Raw genomic sequence first — 7,790 nt, 5'->3', positions numbered from 1 at the left:
ACAAAAATATTCACAGGAGAAAATATAAAGAGAATATTTGAAGCAGAGACCAAAACAAAGGCCATCCAGAGACTGCCCCACCTGAAGATCCATCCCATATACACCCATCAAACCCAGAAAATATTGCTGATACCTAAAATTTTCTTTGTCGCATGGTATTAGTATTACCCTAACATGTTTGGCTCATATATTTATTTGGCTTGTTCTTGTAACGTCTTATTTAGTCCTTACTAGTTAGTTATCATGAATATGTAAAAAAGAAGATGTTTTGAGATGATTTTATTGAGTATTTTTTGCATCAATGTTCATAAGGGTTATTTACCTGAAGTTCTCTCTATCTTTGTTGGGTCTTTATGTGGTTTAGGTATAAGCATAATTGTTGCTTCATAGAACAAATTGGGTAGTGCTACCTTTGTTTCTAGAATGCCCTATCTTTGAATCCATCCCATATACAGACACCAAACACAGACACTATTGGAAATGTTAAGAAGTGCTTGCTGACAGGAGCCTGATATAGCTGTCTCCTTAGAGGCCCAGCCAGAGCCTGACAAATACAGAGGCAGATGCTCTTACCCAAACCTTAGAAAGAGAATGGGGTCCCCAACGGGGGAGATAAAGTAAGGTCTGTAAGAGCTGTAAAGGATTTGCAACCCATAGGAAGAACAATGATATCAACAAACCAGATACCCCCCATAGCTCCCAGAGACTAAAAAATCAAGAAAAAAGTACACATGGAAGGACCCATGGCTTCAGTAACATAGGTAGCAGAGGAGGGTCTTGGTCCTGTGAATGATTGATGCCCCAGTGTAGGTTGAGTTGGTGTGTGGGGGAATACTTTCATAGAGTCAGTGTGGGGGAGAGATGGGGTAGGGAGATTCTAGAGATGAAAGCTGGAAAGACAGTAACATTTGAAGTGTAAGTAAAGAAAGTATCCAGTTAAATTAAATTAAAATTAAACAAAGAATGAAAGAGAGAATAAGGGGGAGTTCATCTTATGTGTTTAAAACCTTATATTTCATTGTCAACTAGGAAGAAGCATGTCTATAATATTGATGGTTACAAGTTGCCTATAGGAATTTATTCAGGTATGCTTCCTGTTAAATATTATACAGTACAAATTGCAATCATAATTATTTATATTTGTCTGCATAGAAATATGTTATTTGAGCAAATATTAGTATGTCTTCTACTTAGTTCTAGTATATACTAATGGAAGTGATGACCATGTGCATTCCTGAGTGTGTTCATGCCTGTATCCATGTCTGTGCCTGCGCATGAGCATTTGTGTTTGTGTTTGTGTGTGTGTATGTATATGTGTGTGTGCCTGTCTGTCTGTTTGTGTGAGATTTGGTTAAATCCTATAGAATACTCTGATGGATTAGAAAGAGAAGTAGGCAAAACAAGAGTGAAGAGAATACTTAAGCTTTACTCTGATTAGTTAGAATAGCAGTGTTGCTTTAATGTGGTCTGCAGAATTTATTAGAACAGGTTTGAAATGGACAGTGAAGACCTATATTTAGGTATACAAATTTACTGTTGATCAATGTGCCTGTGTTATTAGAAAAATATAATGGCAAATGTACTTTATTAAAATTGGGAATCAATGCCCCTTTACTTCATTCCTGTGACTAGTGTGCCTCAGTATTAATTAGTTATGAGGGATTTTCTTCTTTTTGGTCAATGCAATCAAATGGAAAGTAACACTAGTCTTCAGAATGACAGCACCTTGAGACATATCTACCTCTCATTTGGGATGTTTTTATTCAGTGTTATCAAGTACAGAGCAAGGTTTAAAACTATGAAACTATGTATTCTCAGCTCATGCTGTTCCAGTTCATACAGTGAACCATAAGAACCCCCTTAAACTATCAGGTCCTACTTGAAAGAGAGAACAAGCTAATATGTGAGTTATGTTTTTGTGTGTGAATAGAGTACTATAATGCAGCAAGAGTTATCTGATATAAATATCACATAGGTTACTTAGTCAACCTCATTGATGAAATATCTTAGAAGCTTTCAGAGACATTCTTTTCCCACTGGTAAGTAACAACAGTGAAACAAGTCTGCCTTTGAATTAAGATTCCAACATTTTTTGTCTTTGCTATAAATCTTCCCTTAAATTTGCTGCTTTAAGTATGAAGATTTTAAATTCTAAATGCATCCTGCATATGTACAGGCTGAGTAAACCATTATTGTTGTGAATTATTTAGACGTCCTATAATTTACTCATTTTCTTATATTTTTTAAGATGATGATTTCATTAATTTTCTGCCAAAACTTTATTTAGAGCTAGTAATTGACCTTGACTGTCAGTAATTAAGTCTCTGAACATTTTGAAAAACAATTTTTAAAATTCAAAGTGACAATGCAACCCTTTGGAGTAAAGAATTTCCTTGCCAACCTTCATCTATATTTATCCATAATTGATACTTGTTTCTTGTCAGCATTGTGGAGACATTGAATGGCATTTGAAGGCACTCAGAACAGTGCCTATAAGACATTCATGGCACTTAATCTGTCAGAGATTTGTCCTTAGAATTAAGGCATAGGGTATCTTTAGACCTCAGGTCTCGTAGTAAGTTACATTCAAAATATCTTGTAAAATTAGCTTCAATGTCAGCATACTAATGCCTGTTTCAGCTTTCCTGACAGTGGCAGTGATGAACAACTCCCTGACTTTGACTGGAAACCATAAAATAGATGGAGTGGTCAGGTTTAGTCCTAAGTAACCTTTTATTCAATGACAGTAATTACTTGTTTGAACCTTTAATTCATTTAAATTTGCTTGAACTTTTAAGTGACTCCCCACATATTTTCCATTTTGACAGATAAAATTACATGACCAACAGGTGAAGCAATATGTGTAATTTTTTGGCATGATTGACCGTTTAAAAAATATGAAGTGTCTTTTTACTTTTCTGATTTGAAAAACTAATTTATATAAAGATAATGGATTACTGTTTTCCTTCATTGTGATTCATATATATATATGTGTGTGTGTGTATGTATATATACACATATATGTATATACACACATATATACATATATACACATATATATATAATGTTTATGGATAAATTGTAAAGTAGAAACTCTGGATTAATGACTAAAGGATTTTAAATTATATGAAAATTTCTTGTATATTTATAATTATTTAGCAGGGAGTATTAATATTCCTATGCTTTTATTTTTAAGTTCATCAATCATTTTAGCCTGGCTACTGTCATTATTATTAATTTAATTAAAAATTATTACACCAATCACAAATGACCAGCTAAAAGTTCAAATTCTTTGCTGATATGAAGGAATTCTATAGAATCAATTCTTACATATATTTTCATAATATAATATTCTCTAAGTTGATGATATTTTTAAAAATATTGGGACAGCAAGTATCTGTAGAGAAGTGCTAGGAAGTGTTATGTTCTAAACTAGCCATGTCTATTACCACCATGGAACGATAGCAGCTGTGTTCACATCTACTAGTCCTGTACAAGAGCCAAGTCCCGGCCTCCAGCTGAGGAGCTATTGACCTTTGAGAGTTGCTGGAAAAAAGAATGATTTTATGTCTATGAACATTTTTGCAAGTATGTTTCTTATAATTCAGTGGATGACTGTACAACAATTTACCTGTGGGAAGACTAGCTGGATTTAGGTCGTTACAAAACAGCAACAACAACAAGAAATTAGTAGAGGGCATGTTGCCATGGATACTAGATGGTTGCATGGGAAAAATGGAAGGTATATATGACCATCTATCATTGTATTCATGTGTGAGAGATAATGAATTAATAAAAACATAAAATAGATAAAGCATTTTGTTTATTTATTGAGAAAATCATCAAATGTATTTTCTCTAAAAGAGCTAGTGGATCAGTGCCATTAATTTATTTTCCATAGGGTCTTTGTTGTTATGATAAAACCTCATCTGAGTGACTATTTTGGGCCATCAAGGAACAACCTCTTCGACCTTGAATATTTTATCCAAAATCATTGCTATATACCTGCATTTATTTTATCGTTAATGAACAGAGTACAGGCGATTTCTTTGACTTTGGGAGTGTTCAATTAGTTTGTGATACCTATGATTACAAAGGATGAAATCTCATAAACCCAAAGGATTATTTGAACAAAGCCTATGCCATCTTCTCACCATATGGCTGTTGCCAGAAGTCTTTGTCTTTAAACCACTATGACACTGTCCAGAAAATAATCAATTCCAATTTCTCTACGTTTTGATCTTTAGGCATTTACATAAAACAAAGATTATGTCAGATAGGATGATAGATTAAAATAACCCATGATTTCTATTTTGTTTTATTACTTAGAATCACTCCCCATTTACCCTCAAGTCCTACCATAGGAGGTAACCAATTTATCACTAGAGATTGACAAGTTTATACTGGAAGATTAGAGCATATTCCAAGTTTCTAGTGCAGTAGACTGTAGATGCAGATTTGGCATCTGCATTCTTAATATATTTCCCGAGTCTTTTCTGCTATTTCTCAGACATGAAAAATGGTAATAAAGCAAGTTCTATTCATCCCATGAAATGTTTTCACTTCTCTGTAATTTTCTTGGAATTTCATTTAGTATATGTATCACATCTTGTGCAATCATGGATAAAAGTTAAAGCATGATTTTTAAATCTGTTGTTTCTTGCTTTTGTGCATAAACATTAGTCAGTGTCCATTGTGGTACTATTGTATGTGGTCATTATTCCTTCTCCTAATACTTTTTTACCATAGATATTGAGATTTATTTTTAAAGTAAATTATAGGATTTATAACTGGAAGAGACATTTGCGTGGGTATTAATAAATGACTGATGTACCTATGGGGAGCCTGAGTCTAGAAAAGGAATGGCTTAATTTCAAATGGTGACATCTCAGGGCATTTAACCAAAATGAATTTAAATATACTACTATCCTATTAGTATACGGGAGTAGATATATTTCAGTGTTTTGTTTTGTTGTTTTTTTTTTATCTGAGAAAAAATAACTTATTTTCAATCAGAATTGAGACACTGGTCTGAAGTTCCAGGGGTTTGACATAAACACTTAACTTCAAGATTCTACAATTATAAATGATTGATTAGATTTCCTTGATTGTACAGAAATGAAAACTTGCAGAATCAGAATCTCCACCATCATGATTTCTCTGGCCTCCCCATTAATAGCTATTTCTTTACCAACCCCCGTAACTGCTTTGACATTTAGATTATGAAGTAAAGCATTGGCCTAAGGATGACTTCAAGTTTTTAACAATCCAAGAATAGTCATTGGATTGCATCTGGATTCTTCACAGACTTCCCTACTTCCTGAAGCATACATAAATGATGCCTCTTCCCAGCATACATTGTAAAGTGCTGAAATTATTATATTATTTATTCTGTAACTATAGAAATTGATGTCACCATTCCAAAAATGGGCCATGACATTGAAGGAAGTATGAACCCAGGCCAGGCAGGGTCACTTATATTTAACAGAGAAAATGTATCTTGTATTTTCATTGACATAAGCACTGGGTATATATTGACAGCACTCAGCACCTGAAAATAATATCTACCAGACAGAAACGATTTGAAAATATGGAGTGGCACACTAAAATCCCAAGCCTTTTCAGTCTTTGAACAAGCTCATCAATTCAGAACTCAAATCTCTAAATGTAGAAAAAAAACTGAATATTTTTCAAGCGATTGCTAAATATCTTGAATTTGGAAAATAACCTGCCTTCCTCATTTAGATGTAGAGCTGCCAGATAATAAATATAATACTGATAAATGGAAAATTCAGATCAGAATCTCATCTCTTAAGAGCTAAATCTTTTATTCCAAAATGAAAGTGTTGCATTTTCAATAAAATGTGGTTTCTTCAATATTTAGAATTCAATATCCTAAGAGCTGAATGAAAAGAAGCTTAATTGCCAGAAGGGCAGAGGAAGAACAGAAATTGGAAAGGAATGAGATACTTGGCTCATGCATTTTCTTCTTATTTCAATTTCAATGAATCCTTTTGGTGATGATTTTCTTTAAGCCTTGAGGTAATTTTTCTTCCGGCTAATTCATAAATGTATTAATATTTCTGAGACCATATAAAATCATATGAATTAGATGAAAAAATCTAAATGATCTATGATAATTAGGGAAAGTGACATGTATAATTTAAAAGTATGTAATGTTGTAGAGTAGGTAAATAACTTCTGTTCTATGACCATATGGTTTTGTCCATGTGTTTTATCAAGTATATAGCATTAAGGTAAACATTATTGACATTAAGTATGTCTCTGTTTCCTTAAACCTCATTTGTTTTCTGAATTTCAAAAGACCAATCAGTGAAATATAGAACAGAACCATGTTTTATAATGGCTTGAGTGTGTACAAATAAAAATAAAGTTGATTTTGGACATTTTCTAAATGAATTTTACTTTTATTAATATTAGCCTTTAGTCTTTTAAAATACACACATGCTACTTCCGATTGATTGGACTTTTGGTAGAAAATAACAATAAAGTTGAACAACATTGCAGTAAGCATTACTTTAAAGTGTGAGTTAGAATTGAGAAGATATAGGAATTTTATTTCTAAATGTTTGAAATATAAAGAATCAATATCCCTCTAACCATATAAGGACTTTCTAAAGGAATTGGACATATAAAAAGTTTGGTTGGTAAAAAAAAATAAGCACACTCCATATCCCCAGATGTGTTTTTAAGGCAGTGAGACAATTATAATTTTCACTTAGTTTATTTTGGAGCATTTTAGACATAGATACTTTCATGGGTGGGGAGAGTATAAACACCTGACAAAAATCCTCTGATTGGAGCAAATCACACACTACCTCAACCATCAACATCTTTTCCGTTTTCTAAATTTAGAAAAAAAAGAAAAATGGAAAGGATTTAAAACATGTCTCTGGTAATTAGCAATGCACAGAGCAAAATCAGTACTTAACAAGACTTTCAAACTGGTTGCAATGTCTAAAAAAAATCGACCTGTTTATAGTCTTCCTGCAATAAATATTATATTAATACCATTTCAAAATAGAAAGGTTATTTATATATAAAATATAAACTTTGTTGGAATTTTTTTTTAGAAAATAAATGCCAATTTGACTGTGTGTAACTGCAGCGCTTACTTTAAAAGAGGATGCATGTATATATAATTTTAATTATATTAACAATAATTGTGGTATAGATATTTTGGTGCTTACAGTAGGTATGCTAGTAAGCATCCTACCACTGAGACACACCCTCAGCTTTCACAAAGTCCAAAGGAGACAAAGGGCTCTTTGGAAGTTACACTACAGATTCCAATGTGACTCTCCTATTAGTCATTTTTCCTGAGTGATCTGGACATAACCGCATTTCAGCATCAATCTAAGAACTGGTCCTACACATAAAAACGTATTTTCTGTGTGATATGGTGGCTGGTGTCTGTATTTCTAGTAGAAAAAGAAATATTACCATAAGTATGAATCTACCTCATATTCCCACAACACACACACAAACATACATATACACAAACATGCAATAATTCTTTAAAAATTACAAATACATATTTGGGATGATAGAACAACTTTCTTGGTATTTGTTAAATTATCACCCCACAAAACCTTCTGTATGCAAAACACAAAATAATATTTTCTTACTCATACTATGTATAAAATATTAAAAGTATCTCTTAAAGAATTTATAATTAAAAATACTTACATTTCAGTTCTAGCTTTATTCTGAATAATTAACTGATATAAATAACTATGTTGAACTTTAGGTAAAAATGGAAAAAATAA

The sequence above is a fragment of the Micromys minutus genome (assembly GCF_963924665.1).
Source record: "Micromys minutus genome assembly, chromosome: 7".
Taxonomy (NCBI): Eukaryota; Metazoa; Chordata; class Mammalia; order Rodentia; family Muridae; genus Micromys; species Micromys minutus.
This window is presented reverse-complemented; position numbering follows the sequence as displayed.